The 22,102-nt window shown below is 36.7% G+C and overlaps 2 pseudogenes; both read left to right on the forward strand.

Annotated features, from left to right (window-relative positions):
* Positions 1-384: 384 nt before the first annotated feature.
* LOC120178879 lies at positions 385-3,604 on the forward strand (annotated as a pseudogene).
* Positions 3,605-9,886: 6,282 nt separating this feature from the next.
* LOC120178923 lies at positions 9,887-21,940 on the forward strand (annotated as a pseudogene).
* Positions 21,941-22,102: the final 162 nt, after the last annotated feature.

Below are 22,102 nucleotides of genomic sequence, written 5' to 3' on the forward strand. Positions count from 1 at the left end.
ACATGTAAGATAGAGCATGAAACACATCTGCCATTGATTTAAATAGCTTGACCCACTGTATCATAGTAATGAGCCATATAATTGCACATTTGCATTTTAAATTTAAAATAAAATAAAATAAACTTTTTGACCCAAATTATCTACATAATCTAAAACTTTACTACTAATTGATAAAAAGATTATGAGATAAAGATTACAATATTAGTCTTTATAACCATATTAAAGCTGAAAATCACTCTTAATTAATAACCGACAAGAGAAATTTCTCACTCTTACTTTGTGCTTTCCATGTTTGTTTCCTCTCACAATCTCCGTTTTCATGCCAAAATTTTCTCAAGAACCAAGCATAAAAGTAAAACAACAAAATCTCATAATCTCATCTTCTTCACTTTCTTCTTGTATCTTATTTTTCTGGTCTTTTAGCCAAAAACTAGTCTCAAACTCCATAGCATGTAGCCTAAGACTATTGTACCATTCAATTTTTTATCAACCTGTGACACAAAACATTTGATCAAAATCAAAATCTATCATTTTTTATGCTTCTGATTAAAAAATGGGGACTGCAACATCATTCATGGTAGCCAAGTTTGTATTTTTCCTGCCGAACCCACCTTTCTACAACATAATCGTAGATGAAGCAAGTGGGAAAATAAAGTTCTAATATGCTAATTACCAGAGAGATAATATGGATATATTGAAGTTGCATACCAAGAAAGGGAATTAGATTGTGGTCAGGGTTTCAAATAGCGGACCGCTAACACTATAGCGGCTGCTATTTCATAGTCGCGTCACTATCCAAAATCAATATTGATGAATTTAGCGGTGGGTAGCAAAATGACATGGATAGTGGTTTGTTGCGTCCGTAATTTAACGGGTAACAATGAATAGCACCAATAACGAGACATTATTACCGCTTTTCAACCGTTACTGTAAAAAAATAAAAATAACATAAAAAAGGCTAGAATTCTCGATCAAAAACATAAGTCTCATCTAGCAAAAACAGAGAAGGTAAGAAATAAAAAAAGCTCTGTAAACTTAGAAACCAAAAATCAAAAACATATAGCAAATCCAATAAGACTCACTACTTACCAAGACAAAGATCAAACCGGTGAAGAAGTTGAGCATCAACGGAATAAGCTCTGACTTCCATTTGAGAAGGTAAAAAATCAAGAAAGCAAAAAAATATTAATTTTCTAGAAAAAAAAATCCCTAGATCTAATTCTCTCCACCATCAATTAGATGGAATTCTGTGAAAAACAAAAGGTTGAAAATGAGGAAGACTTAGTTAATAGCTTCTGGAATATTCTTTAATTATTATTCAATTCAAAAAACAAGATGTGTGTTTATGGGTCGTCCACTCCCATTTACCATTTTTTTTATTTTTAAATATATTTTTAAGAGATATATAAATTTGTCAGTCCTCCCACTTTTTAAAATTTATGATTTAATCCTTACTTTTGAATATAATCTTTAATTTTTATTTAATTTAGTCCTAATTTTGCATTCTTTAAGTTTATACTTTTATTTTAGTTCTATTTAATTTAGTCTTATTCTTTATGTTTATTTAAATTCCATTCAAAATTTCAACCTTCATTTTTCATAGTTCATTACATTTTGATTATCATGTTAAACTAGTGTAATTAAATATATGTCAATTTCGCTTATAAAATATTCTAAAAATCATTAAAAATGACTAATTATGATTATAATTATAATTATTATGTTTTAGAATAAGTTGTGCAGAATTTAAAAAAATTCATGACTGTGTCACCTGTAGTAACCACGATAGCATCCGTTACGTCCACAATCGCGATAAATGCGAAGCGACCGAAAATGCGACCGCAAACGCTATTTAAATCCCTGATTGTGGCTATGTATGTGAAGAACCCATCATCCTCATTAACATCGTTGTATTCTGATATATCATATTTTCACTGAGCTCAGTGCCCACCTTAATGTAAATCTTTTGGGTTAGTTTCTATTGTATATCAAATGTTCATTGATTTTTCGTTTATATTAACCCTAAAAATGAAAGCAAAAAGGTTGAAAATTTGGAATCAAGGAGAGCCATATGATTTTTTACTTTTTTGTTGATGGCTTGGTGCAGATATGATTACTCAGGATATGGACAAATATATTAATGAGCATGTGTGCTTAGTCTGAGATTATGGAAAGTCAAGAGAGAGAGAAATGAACATTTTTTTATTCGAAAGACATAATCATTTGACAATGAAGGTTCAAATACCCCTACGAACTATGTGTACAAGTCTTGGATCTCTAGTGATAATGACTCGACATGAAATATGAACATGAAACTCTTTTATCTTCAATTTATAATGTCTATTACCATGTGGAAGTCTTCTTCCAGTAAAACAACAAAACCCCATGTTAATTTTTGAGTTTTATTAACATATATATTGATTGAGACATTGGACTCACTATTCTGATGATTGTATACATATATAGCCTAGTGAGCAGGACACATATGCAAACATAGAAACAACTTACGAATGTTTGGGAGAGATGTATGGAGTAAAACAGGAAGACGCAATATTGTATGGACAATCAGTTGGGAGTGGTCCTATTTTAGAATTGGTCATCCGATTTCCTCACTTGAGGGTTGTAATTCTGCACAATCTAATCTTGTCCCGTCTTCGTGTCATGTATCCGGTTAAGCGTACATTATGGTTTGACATTTACAAGGTTTTTTTGTTGGCTTCAATCTCCATTCGCCAACTTGGAACTAAGATGATAACTTTTACTGTTTCAACCTACGACAATAATTCTTCTCTTTTGTTATATTATTGCAGAACATTGATAAAATCTCTAAAGTTGATTGTCCTGTTCTTGTTATTCACGTGAGTCTGATTCATTATGGAATGAAATCGATGCCAAGTTTTTAATTTGATCAGTTGTTACTATTTAACAATATTTTGCAGGGGACTGAGGATGAAGTGGTGAGTTTTTCTCATGGGAAACGACTTTGGGAACTATGTAAAGAGAAATATGAGCCATTATGGCTCAAAGGGGGAAACCATTGTAATTTGGAGCTTTACCCTGAGTACTTAAGGACCCTTAGGAAGTTCATATCAGTCATTGTGAAACTTCAATGTCCTTGCAACACATCGGACCTGAAATCCAAGGATCAATCCGACCAAACTCCGAACAATGCCGACCAAAACAATGAGAAATCTAAGCGAAACACTGACTATAAAGACAAGGGTAGGCCAAGTTTTGGTAAGAGAGAAAAATACAGGCTAAACACAGACAGTAGAGACAAAGCAAGAGCCATCATTGACAAAAGAGAGAAATCAATGAGGAGCATCGATTGGCATATGAAAACTAGGAACAACACAGATCATTCAGAGAAAACAAGAAATAGTTTTGACCGGTTAGATATACATAAATACATATATACATACATTTATATATATATATGTATGTGTGTGTGTGTGTGAACCCTAAAAACTAATTTTCTTTCAATTATCCTTTTCTTTACATTGTCTCAACCGTCGAAACTTCTTGTAATGGCAGCTGGGAGAAATGGTACGATGTTGGATTGTGCAATGTTGATTGTTTGAAGCAAACATCAGTTGAGGTTTGAGTTAACAGGGGTTTTGTGTTCAGTTTATCAATTGCTCTATTTTTGGATGCTTTCTGTAACAATGGTTGGTGGTATTTCTCGTCCATATGCATGAAATATCATTATTATATGGTTTCATTTTTTCATTTTATCATTTGGTTAATGAATTTCATTGTCGGATTTAATTCGAAATAAGAAGAATGTAAATTGAGCTTGATGATGGTAACTTTTTTTTACAAAGATTGAGATAATTTTAAATGAACATAAACATAATTTTTAATGTTTTTAACGAAAATGAACCAATAAATAAAAAACATAATTTTTTTATTTAAACAACCAGAACATACTTAAACTAGAGTATCTGCAGCACTAAGCTACTTATCAACATGAATCAATGAAACCCCTTGGATCAGTGGATCAGCAAAGAGGACTTCACGCAAAGGCTGGTCTTGAAATAAAGAAGTAACACGATCAATAACTACATTGTGGGAACGCCGAATATGCCTTATGCGTGTTGAATGATTAAGATGCTACTGACGTGTGCAGTTAGTTGTGTAGTTAGGAAGCTGTTAAGGGCAGTTGTTAGCTGTTATGAGTAGCTATAGAGGCTGTAATCTCTTGTATATAAGCAGTGATGTAGTTCAATAAGAATCATACATCTTGGTTTACATTTCTTTAATGGAGTCATTATTCTAACATGGTATCAATCGCCATAAGATCCTAGAGCTTCTTGCTTTTCTTGATGCGTAGCTCAAGGTGTTCTTATTAGTTCATCGTGTTGTTCATGTGTAAAAAGTGATTGTTCAATGCTTCTGGTATGATGTTTTTACTTGTATAACGGTTCTTTATGCGATTCTTGGTAATTTTCTATTGAGTATTGTGCTTCGATGTTTACTAACAAGAAGATCAATATGGTGTTGGATGAAACAAACTTCTTGTTGTGGAAACAACAAGTTTTACTTACTGTTCGCAGTCATCGGTTTGAGCGTCTTCTCACTGGTGGTATGCAATCTCCACTAGAGATAATTGTTGATGAAGATGGCAGCCTTGTTCCTAATGAAGCTTATGCTGATTTTGTAGCTCAAGAAAGTGCGTTAGCATCGTGGTTACTTTCTACCATTAGTCCACACCTTTTATCTCAATTTGTGGGAGCTGAGATAGCTGCATCTATTTGGGCTATGGTGTTGCAATACTTTGCAACTAGGTGTTCAACCTCGGTGATGAGTTTACATTCTAAACTTCAGTCTCTCAAGAAGGGAAAAGACAATATGCGGGTGTACATTGCCAAGGTTATAGAAATTTGTGATGCTTTGGCTTCATGTGGAAGTCTGATTTCACTGGTAGGACATATTGCTAGCATTTTGAAGGGATTATCGCATGAGTATCAGTCGTTTATGGCTATTATTATGTCAAGCGGTGGCATGTTGCCCTTAGATAAGGTTTGTTCTATGCTTATAGATACAGAAACGTAGATTGCTGGGTTTGTTACTCAAGAAGAAAATGTGATGGTTGTGGCTCATCTTACTCAAGGAGTTGATTCAGGTGACTACTTTAAACGGTCATATTCAAACTATGATAGAGATCGTATATCTACTGCTCGGTCAGGTGGCAGGTCTGGTGGTCGAGCGGGTCAAATACGTGGTCGACCGCGTGTTCAATGTCAACTGTGTAGCAAGATCATGCACTTAGTTGATCGTTGTTTGCATCGTTATGATGAAGGGTTCCAGATTGTTAGTAACAATCAGTCCAGATATGATGAAGATTCTGCTCAAGCTCACACTGTTGCGTATGATAAGTGTACTTGCATGTGTTTTTCGAAGGGTTCTCGACTTCTTGCTGCGACTAGTGCTGATCTTTCAAGGGCTGAGTAGGATCAGTAGGTTATTGACTCTGGTGCTACCCACCATGTCACTCCAGATGCATATGTTATAACTCACAGAACTGGTCGCGGTGGTCTAGGTAAGCTAGTTGTGGATGATGGTGTCTTATTACCTATTGATTTGGTTGGTAGTATGGTCATGAAGTCTTCTTATAGAGTGTTGTTAGTTAATGATTTGCTCTATGTACCTAGCATAACTCAGAATTTGTTGTTTGTGTCCAAGTTTGTTAGGGACAATAATGTGGTTTTTGAATTCCATGCACAAGGTTGATGTGTTCTTGATGCAGTTACTGGAGAGGTGTTTCTCCAATGACGTATGCAAGAGGGACTTATGTGTTTCCTAGTATTACTACATCAAGTGTTTGTAAAAATGCATGTTTAAATTCTATTGTGGCAGATGATGTTTACACTCTCTGGCATAGAAGGTTAGGGCATGCAACATATGATACAGTTGCCAGTGTATGTCAAACTATTGATGTACAAGTTAATAAAGATGTGAATAAGATTTGTGAAGCTTGTTGCATTGGCAAAAGTCATAAATTTCCTTTCTTTCATTCAAATTCTGTTTATATCGAACCGTTTTAACTTGTATACACTGATATATGGGGACCAACTCATGTAGCTTCTATTGGATATTACTATCACTTATCATTTGTTGATAATTATTCAAGACATACTTGGGTCCATTTTTTGAAAGCACGATTGCAGGCAGTAAATATGTTTAAGTTCTTTCAAGAAATGGTTGTTACTCACTTTGGGCTATCTGTGAAGGCTGTGCAAGTGACTAGGGTGGGGAATATCACAGTCTATCATCTGTGTTGTTAAAAGAAGGGATTGCACATCGCATTGCTTCCCCTCACACATCCGAGTAGAATAGTGTGGCAGAAAGAAAGCATCGACACATCATTGAACTTGCCTTGGTGTTACTAGCCCAGGCTTATATGCCTTTGTGTTATTGGTATTATGCAGCTATTACTGCAGTGTTTCTCATCAATAGACTTTCTACTAGGGTCTTGGATGGGTTGTCACCTCACAAGAAGTTGTGGGGTAAGAAAACATAATATAAATTCATGAAGGTTTTTGGGTGCAAATATTTCTCTCACTTGAGGTTGTTTCAACAACATAAACTCGATTTTCGTTCCCAACCATGTATATTTTTATGTTATAGCCCTCAGCACAAAGGATACATGTGTCTAGCAGCCAGTGACAAGATATATGTTTCTAGACATGTAATTTTTGATGAGTTTACATTTCCATTTGCAAGGATTGAGAGTTCAAGTAATGCTTTTGTGCCTAATAAACAGAAGTCTACAGAAATTGAGCTTATAACTGATATGAGGCAATTTCAAACAAACAGGACTTATACAGGTCAAGGAACGTGTTCTGGTGGTATGACTCAGGCTGACTTGATTGAGGGTGTTGCTCCTCAGAGTGTCGAAATTCAACAAGAGGTAATTAGTGCGAGTGAAGGCAGTGTTGATAGAAATTCTGGTCATATGGGTTAGACCACAATAGATATGGGTGAAACTTCTCTAGAAGCTGTAGTCCAACAAGAAGAAGGTGGTGCAACTTCAGTCAGTACAACTAAAGATGTTGAATTAGCAAGTCAAGTGCAACCTGTGGCAGTGATTGGTTCCTTTGACAACGTTGCTCCTTCAAGAGATAGCAATGATGCTAACAAGAAGTAAGTGTGGAATATTTAAGCCTAAGTTGTATTTGGCTAGCTATGATGATATGAAACATATGAATGTTTATGAAGCACTTCAGTCTTCTCATTGGAGAGTAGCAGTGCATGCATAGGTTGAAGCTTTAAGGAAGAATGATACATGGACCCTAGTGAAACTTCCTGAAGGACGGTCAGTGGTTGGGTGTAAATGGCTCTTCAAGTTGAAAAAGAATCTTGATAGCTCCATTAGCAGGTATAAAACTAGGTTAGTAGCTAAAGGATTCACTCAAGTGATGGGACATTACTTTGGTGAGACATTCAGCCCAGTTGTCAGATTTGTAACGTTGAATGTTGTCCTTTCATTGGCTGTTATGAATGGCTGGCAACTGCGTCAGGTGGAAGTAAACAATACATTTCTGCTTGGTGATATGCATGAGGAGGTGTTCATGCAACAACCACCTGGGTTCGAGCAAGTATCTGTTGATGGCAGTCCCTTGGTGTGTATGCTTACGATTGGGTTTAAAGAATCTTCAGTAGACTCGTCATTATTTGTTCGTTGGGTAAACGGTCAGTGTGTTTACATACTTGTGTATGTTGATGATATAGTGTTGACTGGAAGTTCCAACATGCAGATTGAAGAAGTAGTGAGGCTACTTGGGAGTGAATTTGCCTTGAAAGATCTTGGTGATCTACATTATTTCCTGGGTATAGAAGTTAAGCGTTGTGGTAGTTCATTAATTCTTAGCCAAAGGAAGTTTATTCTAGAGTTGTTGATGAAGAAAAAAATGAGTATTGCCAATCCTGCATCTACACCCATGCCTGTGTCTGCTAAGTTGAGTCAAGGTGCAAGGGTGTTACTTCAGAATGCCTATGAGTATCGAAGTATTGTAGGTACATTGTTATATGCATGTCTCACTCTTCCAGACATTGCATTTAGTGTTAATAAGGCAACATAGTATATGCATGCTCCAAGAAAAGAACATCTTGTTGCAGTTAAAAGGATTTTGAGGTACTTGGTGGGAACAATTAACCATGGCTTGGTCATAGCACCTGCAGTGGCAGGGTTAAATGTAATAGCTTTTGCTGATGCTGATTGGGCTGCAAACACTGATGATTGTAAGTCTATCTCTGGCTATTTTGTGTTTGTAGGTGTTAATCTAGTGCTGTGGAACTTTAGGAAGCAAAAGTTAATTTCCAAATCTACTATGGAGGCTGAGTACAGAAGTGTTGCAGATGTTACTGCTGAAACAACATGGGTGGACGCTCTTCTGAGTGATTTGGGTGTTGCAAGGCAGAAAGTTCCAATTGGTTGGTGTGATAACAGCAGTGTTGTGGCCATAACAGCTAATCCAATCTATCATGCAAAGAGTAAGCATGTAGAGTTTGATGTTCACTTTGTTCGTGAGAAGGTGGCGTTGAAGCAAGTGTTGGTGAACTATGTGCTAGGTAGTCATCAGGTTGTTGATTGATTCACAAAGCCTCTAGCTGCTGCTCAATTTGAAGTGTTTAAAGCCAGGGTGAATGTTCAGTCTTTTTTTGGGGAGAAAGAAGAAGAAGAAGAGAGAATGTTGAATAATGAAGGTGCTGCTGACGTGTGCAGTTAGTTGTGTAGTTAGGAAGCTGTTGAGGGCAGTTGTTAGCTGTTATGAGTAGTTATAGAGGTTGTAATCTCTTGTATATAAGCAGTGATGTAGTTCAATAAGAATCATGCATCTTAGTTTACATTTCTTTAATGGAGTCACTATTCTAACAATGCGAACCTCCCAATCTCTTTGTAGTTAACTTAGTTTAATTCAATTAACATTATTGTTGCGAAATTGAACACACTTAAATATTTGTCCTCTCTTATTTATGAAGGAAGAACTATAACACTGCTAAGGACAATTAGCCATCCTATTTGCGAACTAAACAAACAAAAACTAACAATATTTTAAGGTTCATTTATCAAATGAATTAAATACAATAAAATACATAAAAAATTGAACAAAAAGAATAAAAGGTTTATTATACTCAGTTAAGATAATTATAAAGTAATATATGTTTCAAAATTTCTCAATTTTTTTATATTAAATGTTCAATCACCCTGCTGCAATTGTTGGTACTCGAAATTTAAGTAGTGTTAAAAGAAAAGCATCTTTGAAATTTCAAATTGTGTTGTTGGTATGAATGTGTCACCCTTTGTATCAGTCTTGGGTTCAATAGCAGGACAAATTTAACATTTTCCTATACTGCCATATTATTATTATTATTTTAATATAAGAGTATTATTATTATTTGAAAGCTGATGGGTAATTATATGGTGTAACAGTCCAATATAAGGTTAAAAATATTATAAATAATATAATATTTTAGGTTGTAACAAAATAACATTTTCAATTGTAAACAATCTAAAATGTTATAAAAAAATTTATATCTAAAAAATAATAAAAAATTAACATTTTAAATTACACATAACTTAAAATATTTTATTTATTTATAATATTTTATATCACATCTTTTTTTAATTTTATATTATATTATATTGTTACATCGTAGAATCACCCCAAAGCTGACAATTACAGGGAAAAGAATAAGAAAAAATAGAAGGATAATACTGTAGTATTAAATCGCTTAAATGGCCGAATCTAAGCCATACAATTCCAAAAACAAAGAAGCAACCCAAAAAACCAAAACTTTGGCCCCCTTGTATCCCAATTTCTAGAACCCTCCACTCTCTCCTTTAAACCCCCCTCTGTTCAATAGGGCTTTTAGTTAGCAAATTTTTTTCTTGTCCGACTATCTCTATCTCTCCATGGCTCCAGTCCTAAGTAGAAGCTTAGCTACTCCATCTTTAACTTCTCTCCCTTTAACACACCCCAACAAGGCCTTCAATCTCAGAAGCGCTTTTATACCTCCAAATGGCCTCACCAAGGCCTTCTCTTCCACTGGATTGAGGTGGGAACTTGAGAAGAGAAACAACTGGATAGCTGGTCGTTGTGAAGCTTCGGCTGTGGCTGAGAAAGAGGCTGAAGAGAACTCCGGGGAGAAATTTGAGTTCCAAGCCGAGGTTGGTTTCCTTTGCTTTTCATGGGTTTTGCTCCTTTGTTTTCTTCGTGGGATATTTATGGATTTATTGTTGGATTGAACTTTTGTTGGTTAAAGGTAGATGCTTGTTTATATTGAAAATGTTTATCCTCTATATTCTATTCTGAAATTAATACAAGTACACAAATGATTGCAGGTTAGTCGCTTATTGGATTTGATTGTTAACAGTCTATACAGCCATAAAGAGGTGTTTTTGAGAGAGCTTGTAAGGTGAGCATAAGTGAAGACTCGGTTTTCGTTCAAAGCGTTTGGTTTCTTAGATTTTCACTCATTGTTTCGTCCTAGAGATTAGGCAATTGACAAAGTTTCAATTTCGGTGCTTCAGTAATGCGAGTGATGCTTTAGATAAACTTAGATTCTTGAGCGTGACTGAGCCCTCTCTGCTTGGAGATGCTGGAGAACTAGAGATTCGCATCTAACCCGATCCAGATAACGGGACTATCACTATAACGTATGATTTTTATGACTTTTCTTCATGAAAAAAAATATATGTAGAGGACATTATATATATAAAAAAGAAATCAATGTTTTTTCAGAGATACGGGTATTGGAATGACAAAAGAAGAACTCATTGACTGCCTTGGAACAATTGCTCAAAGTGGTACATCTAAATTTCTTAAGGCTCTTAAGGAAAAGCCTTTTGTATTTTTAAATGCTTCTCTTTTAAAATAAAGAAAATAAATATTTCTGGTTACTTATTCAGAATCTTATTATTTGCAGGAAAATAAGGATCTTGGGGCAGACAATGGTTTGATCGGTCAATTTGGTGTTGGATTCTATTCTGCTTTTCTTGTTGCAGAGAAGGTAGAAGGCTGTCTGCTTAATTGATAACTTACATCATCATCTTAAGCTTCCACATGAAGCCTTTTCGTTCAATAATTTTCATGCAAGTGGTGATTGGGTTACTGGTTTATTTGTTTCCTGAGAAGGTTTCTGTATCCACAAAGAGCCCAAAGTCGGAGAAGCAATATGTTTGGGAAGCTGTAACAGACAGTAGCACCTATGTGATTAGGGAGGAAACTGACCCAGAAAAGCTTCTTGTCCGTGGCACACAGATTACACTTTATTTAAGGGTACTCTATCTGTTAAATAATTAAAGGTACTCTATCTGTTCATTATTCTAAGTGCCAAATGTCTATGATACTGTTCTCTTGCAGCCGGATGACAAGTATGAATTCTCAGATCCGACCAGAATTCAGAATTTGGTGAAGAATTACTCCCAGTTTGTTTCTTTCCCAATCTACACTTGGCAAGAAAAATCAAGGACAGTTGAGGTTAGTGTGCATGCTTATATTCTAATTTGGATATAGTTTATTCCTTCTCGACTGGTGCTTTAGGCATGTGGAATCATGAATACATGTTCTTTCCGCTCCACTCCCTTGTGACACCTCAGCTTATCTCACTGCTGATTATGTCCCTCATGGTTGGTCCAGGTTGTTTTAACTGGTTTTCTCTTGTTTGATTTTTGTAATTATATATAAAAACTATAAACAAGATGTGTTTATTTTAAAGGTGTTACTGCCAGGTTTATTCTCTTTAATTTTTTTTTCTGATCACATATCCAATGTCAGAGTCGCTCTGTTTTGTTATAAGCACTTCAATTCTAAAGCTTATTGAAAAGTACCTCTTTAACCATTCTTTACTATTTTGATCTTTGAGCAGGTAGAGAAGGAAGAGTCACCAAAAGGAGAAGAAGTAAAGCCGGAGGTGCCTTGCCATTGCTTTCTAGCAATTAGCTAACTATCTTCCTGGTAAACATGGTGTTATGGTTGGCTTATGTTATTGTTGACAGGATGTGAAGAAAAAGAAGACAACTAAAACTAAGAAGTATTGGGACTGGGATTTAGCAAACGAAACAAAACCAATATGGGTGGGTTTTTATTTTTTCTACTCCCTAATATACAATTTAAGATGCTCCTTTTTATTTTCCATATGTCTGTTGTAGATGCGTAATACTAAGGAAGTTGAAAAAGATGAGTACAATGAATTCTACAAGAAGACTTTCAGTGAGTTTTTGGATCCACTTGGATATACTCACTTCACTACTGAGGTATGCATGCAACTGTAATTTATGAATTGACTCCCTGTGTAACTAGTCATTAAAGTTCCTTTGAATATCATGCAGGGTGAGGTGGAATTTAGGAGTGTTCTGGACATTCCCGGAATGGGTCCTCTGAACAATGACGACGTGGTAAACCCAAAAACAAAGAACATACGCTTGTGAAATGTGTATTTATCTCATATGATTTTGATGGAGAGCTGGTAAGTTTTAACCTGGTCACCTGATAGTTGTTTTTGCAATTTTGGCTTTTGCAGGAATGACGTGTGGGGATATATCATAGTTCTTTATAGGATAAATTTTGGATTATTAAGAAATTTTATAACTAATTTTTTGGCTTGGTTTGATATCCTGTTCTCCATCCATTTCTTGCATGTTTATGATAAATTCATTAGAAGGTTCTTTGATATTTTGAACTGGAAAAGTATTTCCACATTCAACTTGTATAAGTCAATCAAAGATATTCTCTTCTATAAACAAAGTATAAATTCTGGATATTCACCAAAGTGTAGGGAAAAAGATTGTTGAATTTCATTTACCTTGTTCTCTTGTTCAAGGTGGTTGAATTGTGTACTCTGCATGACTGTGATGATACATATAGCATTTCCTTGTGTTATCAAGCTTTTACTTGTATTTGAAATTAATGTTATTTTGTAGTTTCCACGATACTTGAGCTTTGTGAAGGATGTTGTGGACTCTGATGATCTTCCACTTAATGTTTCTCGGGAGATCCTCCAAGAAAGCCATATTGTAAGATTGATTTTGTGTACTTTTCTTTGGTCATATTTTACTTGCTCATGTGTGTATGTTAATCCTCATGTAAATATTGCAAAGTCAAGTCCACAATTAACATGAGTGAGAAAGCTAGAGAAAGAGTGAACGTGGAGTTCGAAGGGAATACTTCTTTAGACAGAGGTAGAGCAGAGTCAAGAGGAGTTTTGTGGGTAGCGTTCGTAGATAATCTCAGTAAGGGAGTGCATATAAGTGTTTTATGGAAACATTTTAGTTTTCATGGCAAGGTGATTAAGGTGTTTATCCCGTTTGTTAATAGGAGACCTAACTATATGGTCAGTACGTTTGCCTTTGTGCATTTTGCAAGTAAGGAGGATTTGCTAAAGGCAGTGGAGCGTATGAATAACTTAGTGATCGATGGGAGGAGGGTATTGGTGTCGATTGCTAAATATCAGAGGAATAGTGTTGTGACGAACTTGAAGCGAAATATTGTGGTGGGGTCAAGAGATGCAGGTGCAGAGGGGTCCAAAAGGAAAAAACCAATACCCAGAATGGATGATGTAGGGAAGAAGGAGCTGTTAAACAAGTTTCATGATGGTAGGACATATAAGGATACAGTATTGGGGGTGAAAAAAGTTGATGGCCAGCAGATGAGTAACGTTGGAGACAAGAGGGAGGTGAAAAAGTCTTTGCAAGTGTTTATTCCAATGGAGGAGAGGGTATGGCTAAGGTTGTCTTTAACAGGAATTTGTAAGGGGATTTTTGAAGTAGAATTTGTGCAGGGGCTTTAAGGACTGAGGGTTTCAATGTTAAGGTGGCAAGATCGGGATATGCAAAAAATGCATGTTTGATAGTCTTTCATTCAGTAGAGGAGAAAAAAGCAGCGATGGAAGATAAGTGGGAGGAATTGTCCTTCTAGTTCGAAAGGTTGGAATCTGTTGTGGATGAGAATGGTGTTCCATTAGCTTATTGTACAGTTTCCTTGATAGGTGTTCCATTAAATTGTTGGACGGTTCCATTCTTTACAAACTTGGCAGCGAGATAGGGCAAGCTAGTGAAGATCCAGGAGCAAACAGTTCAGAAATCGGATTGTAGAGGCACATTTGTTGTTGAGGGTGGAGAGTCCTTTTGATATTCCTTCTCAGGTCTCCGTTAATACTTATGGAAGATCGTTTACCATTAAAATTAAGGTGGAAGGGAGTGATGATTTTTTTCCGGTCTTGGATGATATGGTAGAAGAAGACGGAACAGTGGATCCTTGGGAGGAGAATTCATCGGACTGGAGCCAGCGGGATATTCAGGAAAGACAGGAAGAGCAGTTGGGGCAGCAGTTCTTGTCAGATTCACATGATAGGGTTGAAGCATGGGTTCGGGGGGCTCAACAAGGAGATGATACGTTTATCGATGGAAATTTGAAAGGAAAAGTAGGCGCTAATAAAATGTTGGCTGGTGACTTTTGTTCTGAGGAGACAGTAGTAGGTGGTGTTCCCAGTCAACAAGGAGTGTCAGAGGATTTTAATGAAGGGAGAGAAAAGGATAGGAGCATTGGAGATATCATATTGGGCCAGGACACGGTTGCTCTAGAAAATGGGCTTAGTAACAGCATGGATAGGAGTCTAACAAATGGGCCTGTTCAAGGGAATTTAAGATCAAATATTGTTGCCATTAATTCTGTAGAAGTAACTAATGTTGAAGGAGCTGTTTTAAAGTTGCAGAACGGGTTTGTCTCACCGGTGATGTGTCGTCATTCTGGGAAATGCGCGTCAGTAAGTAAAATTGAGAGAGGTTTTTATAAGAATGTATATTCCAGGAGGTGGGAAGTTAAGAGTTGTAATGGTAAGGAGTCTGAATCCTTTGAAGTGAATGAGATAGAGGGGGTGCAGAGGCTTTGGAATGTTGGAATGTTTCCAAGTTATTGGGTGTGAAGTTCAAAGGAGGACAGAAAGCTTTTATGGACAAAATGGTTCCTATGGTTAATGAGAGAAACTCGAAAGAGGGAAGGTAGTTGTAATTGGGAAGTAAGGTTATTGTATGTTAATGATGGTTGAGTGGTCGATGTTGTTTTGGAATGTTAGAGGGTTGGGTAGAAGGGTGAAAGCTCGAGCAATTAGGAGATTTGTTGATGAGAAGAAACCTACAATTGTATTTTTGTAAGAGTCAAAACTGGAGGTTGTTAGTCATATGTTGGTGAGGAAAATGGGGGTAAAATACTTACTGGTTCGGCAATATCTCCTTCTATAGGCTCTACTGGGGGTCTAATAACCTTGTGGAATCAGGAGTTTGTGGTGAAGGTTGTAATCGTTAATAGTAGATTTGTAGTAACAAAAGGGATTTTGGAAGGAGTACCAGGAAGCTGTTGTTTTATTAATGTGTATGGCCCTAGTGTGGATGCAGATAAAGAGATGTTTTTCAGGGAATTATTATCATTTTTGGATAATGTTGACTGTCCATTATGCTTAGGAGGTGATTTCAATGCAGTGTTGTTACAGGAAGAGAAAGGAGGGGCTGTGAATTCGGTAACAATGAATATGTTTAGAGACTTTGTGAGCAAGGCCAATTTGTTTGATTTGCCTTTGTCTGGAGGTCGTTTTACATGGTGCAATAATAGGGAAGTTCCCACGTTTGAGAGGTTGGATCTGTTTTTGGTTGATCAGAGGTTTCTATCTTGTTTTCCAAAGATAAGTCAGTCATTGCAGCCAAGGTTTGTTTCAGACCACAATATTATTCTGTTGGAGAACAAAGAATGTAATTGGGGGCAGAAACCGTTCAGACTGTTTAATTATGTAATGGAGGAGGATGGATTTAGTGAGATGATGGAGAATGAGCTAGTTAAACTTTGTAAAGAGGAAAAAGGGAAGCCCATGTCTAAGGTGCTGAAGAGGGTGAAGGGTGTGGTAAAGAATTGGTCTGGGAGGGTTTTTTTGGAGTTATCGAGAAAAATCAGATTATTGGAGAAAGAAATTCAGGATTTGGAATTGGAAATGCAACAAGGTCTTCCTTCGGTGTCAATGAAATCAATAATTGAAGCAAAAAAAGAACTATGGGAGCTACAAAAAAAAGAAGAATCGATATGGTTGCAAAAATCAAGACTGAAATGGAGAATGGATGGTGATAAGAACACCAGATTTTTTTGTCATAGTGCTGCAGTTAGAGGAAGAAGAAATGGCATTAAGTCCCTCAAGGTGGGTAATGAAGTAGTAGAAGATCCTACCTTAATTAGAGCTTCTGTGGTGGAGTTTTTTAATGGTCTGTTTAGTCAGAATAATTCTTTGGAGGCTGAGGAATTAGATAAGGATATTCTAAAATTATCGATAGGACAGAGTTTAGCGCTTGAGAAGCCATTTTCAGAGGAGGAAGTTTAGGAAGTTTGGGAAGCAATTGCCAACTCGGACAGCAACAAAGCTCCCGGGCCGGATGGTCTGAATTTAGGTTTTTTTAAGAAATTTTGGTCTTCTTTAAAGGAGGATATTATGTTGTTTTTTAATGAATTTTATGTGGGGAAGGAATGGGATTTGGAGGTGAATCATTCATTTATTTCCCTTATACCTAAGAAGGATAATCCGGAGGGGATGGAGGACTTTAGGCCTATTAGCCTTGTGGGAGGTTTATATAAAATCTTGTCAAAGGTCCTAGCTAGAAGATTCAATTTGTGCATTAATGAGATAATTAGTCCATCTCAATTTGCGTTTATTCAAGGGAGGAATATTTTGGACTGTTCGTTTATAGCAAATGAAAGAATCGATTTTTGGAGGAAGAGAGGGTTGGAGGGGGTAGTCTTTAAGGTGGATTTCAAGAGAGCCTATGATTCGGTAGGTTGGTTGTTTTTGTTAAAAATATTGGGTAAAATAGGGTTTGGTGAAAAATGGTGCTCTTGGATGTATCAGTGTATGTCAACTGCTTCTATTTCAGTTTTACTAAATGGTACTCCTACGGACAGAATTCGCACTGAAAAAAGACTTAGACAGGGTTGCTCGTTATCCCCCTTGTTATTCAATTTGGGTGGCGAATTGCTTCATTTGTTGTTAACTAAAGTAGTGGATATAGGATTGTTTTCGGTCTTTGAGTTAGGGGTTCAAGGAAGTTCTTTCAAGCTATCGCATTTGCAGTTTGCGGATGACCTTATTATTTTTTCCAAAGCTTCAATCCGGGATTTGAAGAATATTAGAAGGGTGTTACTGATCTATGAGTTATTGGTGGGACTGAAGATTAACTTAGTTAAGAGCTGAATTTTTGGAATAAATGTTGAGGAGGAGGTGCTAGCTGGTTGGTCTAATGAAATTGGCTGCTCAGTGGGTAATTTTCCAGCAGAGTATCTAGGATTGCCTTTGGGGTCCAAGAGAAATTCTGTTGCAATGTGGGAGCCTATAGTACAGAGGTTTCATAATAAGTTGACTGGTTGGAAGGTAAACTCTCTAGCGTTAGCAGGTAGGGTGGTGTTGGTTAAATCTGTGTTGTGCTCCCTTCCCACTTATTTCCTTTCTATTTTTAGAATTCCAAAAACTGTGTTGCAGAAATTAAATTCGATCATGGTTGCATTTTTATGGGAGGTTCGACTGATAGAAGAAACATACATTGGGTGAACTGGAATTTGGTCAGTAAGCCGAGAAGGTTGGGGGGTCTAGGGATTTCGAATTTAGCTATTCTGAACAGTGCATTGATGGGAAAGTGGGTTTGGAAGTTTGTTTCTGAAAAGGATTCTTGGTGGAAGAGGGTGGTTTGTTGTGTGAACAATTTGGATCTGAATTCCAAAATGTTGGGGAATTCTTCGACAGCTCGAGCCTCTTGGATTTGGAGAGGTGATTAATAACTTCTTTTCTAGTGATGACTTTGGAGATTGCATTAGGAGAAACTTGTGTTTGAAAGCTGGAAATGGGCATTCTGTGGAGTTTTGGCATGATATTTGGTTGGGAGAAGTCCCTTTTAAAGACTTGTTCCCTAGATTGTATGCACTGTCGAATAATAAAGAGGGTAAAGTGGTGGAGTTTAGGGTGAACAATGCAGTAGGCTGGGTGTGGGACATTCAAATGAGAAGAAATCTAGTGGATTGGGAGATTGAACAATGGTTGCAGTTGATTTCTATGTTGAATAACATCTCACTTTCTCTTGAGGAGGACGATTACTGGATTTGGTTAGGGAATGGAGAGGGCTGTTTTTCAACTAAGTCTTGTATTAATAATTTTTTGGATACGGTTGGTAATCAGGGGATTTAGGCTAAGTGGGACAAACATATTTGGGCCGGGATAGCTCCTCCACGTGTTGAAACTTTCATATGGCAAGTTGTTCACCAGAGAGTGGCGGTTAAAGAGGAATTGTTGATGCGAGGAGTGGCTGGGATTGAAGACCCTTTATGCTCGTTGTGTGGCAGGTTTGTGGAATTTGTTTCTCATATTTTTTTGCACTGAGGTAGTTTGGGGTGTATGGGCTAGATTTGTGAATTTGTGGAATGTTTCTTTGGTGATCCCTAATAATATCTTAGACTTTATTATTATGTGGGATGAGCTACAACAGAATTCCAGTATTTGGAAATTTATCTTAAGGGCGGTGTTGTAGACTATATGGAAATGTAGGAATGAGGTTATCTTTATGAAAAGAAAGCTGGATGTGGTGAGGATGTTCTTTATTGCTCGATTTTGAACAGTATCTTGGTTTGCTGCTAGTTTTGACGCTGTGCAGATCCCTTTCGACTCCCTAGTGGGTGATTTAACTCTTGCTGATTTGATTGGTAGACAGAAAAAAAGTGGATCCAATCCTACTTGTTGGGTTCCTCCTCCAGACGGGTTCATAAAGATTAATGTTGATGGGGCGATGGTGAGTGGTTGGAATAAAGGTGGTATAGGTGGACTCATAAGGGACAGCAGAGGTGTTGATTCACTGGTCCTCTGATAAGGTTGGGGGGGACCTCCGATTATGGCAGAATTATTGGCGATAAAGAGGGGTTGTATATGTCGTCTGATTCAGGTGTTGGTCTTAATAAGAGGATTATTTTAGAATCGGATTCAAGTAATGCTTTGAAGTGGATCAATAATTCGGAACTAAGCTCCCCTATGTTTCTATCCTTGGTGAAGGAGATTGTTTCTATAATGGAAGGGAAGGATATTATGTTAAGGCAAATTTTGAGAGCTGCTAACTGGGAAGCGGACAGACTAGCTAAGGATGGTATAGGATGATTGTTAGGCTTTGTTTTGGTGTGTTAGGGTGCTAGACTCCCTTACATTTCTGCAGGGATTTTGTTTTCTGTCTTATGTAATTAGTGTTAAGTTTCTATAGGAAGAAGTGTTTAAGTCTTATGTAATTAGGATTAAGGCTTCTAAAGTTTGATGTAAGGGATGGTAGTGTATTATTCTCCTGTTTAATAAAAGTAGTAGGCACTCTTTTCTCTCTTCGTTTGTCCTTCATATTACTATTGTAATATGGAGGGCAACTAGAGGGTTTTTAACGAGGCCTAATATTCTATCAAAAAAAAAATCCTCATGTAAATTTTTATTCTCAGTTTTGGGCCTATGACCGACCATGATAACTATTTAGCGATTACTATTATGTTTCCATATTGAATTTATTATGGTTATTGTGTATTAGGTGAGAATTATGAGGAAGAGGCTTGTCAGGAAAACATTTGACATGATTCAAGAAATTTCTGAAAGTGAAAATAAGGAGGTATGTTGTTTGATGCAACTGGTATTTGTTTTTACCATTGCTGACCTGAACTTTATCTACTAACTTGGACTATGGTGAACTTGATTACAGGATTACAAAAAGTTCTGGGAGAACTTTGGCAGGTTCCTAAAGTTGGGATGCATTGAAGACACTGGTAATCACAAGCGTATAACACCATTACTTCGTTTTTACACATCAAAAAATGAGGAGGAATTGACAAGTTTGGATGAGTATGTTGAAAATATGGGAGAGAATCAAAAGGCTATTTATTACTTGGCAAGTGACAGCTTGAAAAGTGCCAAGACTGCTCCATTTTTGGAGAAATTGGTTCAAAAAGACATTGAGGTGTGTATGTTGATTTGGCATTGGATTTTTAAGGGTCAAAATAATCTAAGATTTCATGTCTTTAGTTTTCTACATGACATTTGGAGTACTTCCAATTACGGGCTAAAATTGTTAGATAGTGTAGACCTGAATAGAAATTAGTTAAATGTTGGTTGTTTGACATAGTAGATAGGATGGCAGAGATTCTTTTATTCCTTTCATATTATTTTGGATGAATCAATTTATTCTCCAGCTAAAGTCGGCAAGTCTACATACAGTATAACAAACTTCTTAGCAGTAAACGGATAGGAACAATAGAAGACTGTAAAAACAAAAGTACAACTGTTAAACACCATATAATTTATTCTTGTTATTACTAGCACGTTTTTTCTTGTCCCATTATAGTAACTGATATATCTTTTTGTTTTAGGTTCTCTATTTAATTGAACCTATCGATGAGGTTGCCATCCAAAACCTGCAGACGTACAAAGAGAAGAAATTTGTTGATATTAGCAAGGAAGACTTGGAGCTCGGTTAGTATTTATTTTTCTTGCATTCTTTTTTAAATGATGTACTTTTTGGTTGGAGGGGGAGGGGCATCTTTCTTTGGCAGCCTTGCTCTTCATTTCAGATGGCTGGTGCGCATCTGATGGAATTTGTTATACCAATTACCAGGTGATGAAGATGAGGTAAACGAGAGGGAAACCAAACAAGAATTTAATCTACTCTGTGATTGGATAAAGCAACAACTGGGGGACAAGGTGGCCAAAGTCCAAATTTCAAAGCGACTAAGTTCATCACCTTGTGTGCTTTGGATGGTCAGCTAACATGGAAAGGTGAGGTTCTATTTATTTCTCTCCATGAGTTAGAAACATACATTACATTCCTTGACTAATATTTTCGATTCATTATGAAGATTGATGAAAGCACAAGCGCTTGGAGATACAGCAAGTTTGGAGTTCATGAGGGGAAGGAGGATCCTGGAGATTAATCCAGATCATCCTATTATTAAAGACTTGAACGTAAGACCATTTTAGTTCAACTTGATTGAAGATATTCTAGTGTAGCATTCTTTTAACTATTTTTATCTTTCAGTGTGGTAAAGCAGTTGATACTTATCACCGAGACCATAAGAAAGCACAAAGAATGGCAGCATTACACTTAGCCCTATTTTTTCAGATAATTACTATGTAGAACTAATATGAAATGTAGTAGTAGTTGCACTAATGAGATACGTGATCCTGATTAGAAATAGCAGTTGTACGTTGTTTAAGCTTTAGTGGTGATCAAACTGTTGATTAGAGGTCTACTATTACAGAAATGTTGATATACCAAGACTTGCTGCCCTTATGTTTTGTTTCTTCTGACGGCTACAAGGTTTATTTTCCTTGCAGGCTGCATGCAAGAATGCACCCGAAAGCAGTGATGCCAAGAGAGCTGTTGACTTATTATATGATACAGCATTGATCTCCAGTGGTTTTTCTGTAAGTTGAACTGGATCATTTTGTTTTGAACTTTTTTGCACTCATTTAACATATTTTTCTTACGCCCCTCCTCATCATGCAGCCTGACAGCCCTGCTGAGTTGGGTAGCAAGATATACGAGATGATGGCAATGGCACTCGGAGGAAGATGGGGTAGATCAGAGGACAAGGATGAAGTCGAAGCATCAGAAGTCAGTGCTGCTGAAACCGATTCGAGTGCAAGTGAAGAAGGCTCAGAGAACCAAGTTATTGAACCATCGGAAGTAAGGACGGAGAGTGATCCTTGGCGAGATTAAAAATATCATGTAAAATTTAAATAGAACATTTGACGAAGAAATCCAAGATGAAAAAAAAAAATTGTGGGTAGGGTTGGGGAAGTTAAGGAGATCAGTCGTAATGAATCCTGGCTGTTCCTATGGTGGATGAAAGTTTTACTTATACGTGAAGTTTTGAAGCATTTAGTTGAAGTTTTGTGATCTTTTATGTTTTGGAGTCGATTTCTGTTTCCCTTTCGATCTCCATCGGCATCTTTTGACCGTTTCCAAGCAATGTTTTGACTTTAACAGATAACCTTTGGCTATTGTCTGCTAGCAACTGGTGAATATGTAGAAGACAAGCATATTATACTATTCTTTGTC

The sequence above is a fragment of the Hibiscus syriacus genome, unplaced genomic scaffold (assembly GCF_006381635.1).
Source record: "Hibiscus syriacus cultivar Baekdansim isolate YM2019G1 unplaced genomic scaffold, ASM638163v2 tig00112383_pilon, whole genome shotgun sequence".
Lineage (NCBI taxonomy): Eukaryota > Viridiplantae > Streptophyta > Magnoliopsida > Malvales > Malvaceae > Hibiscus > Hibiscus syriacus.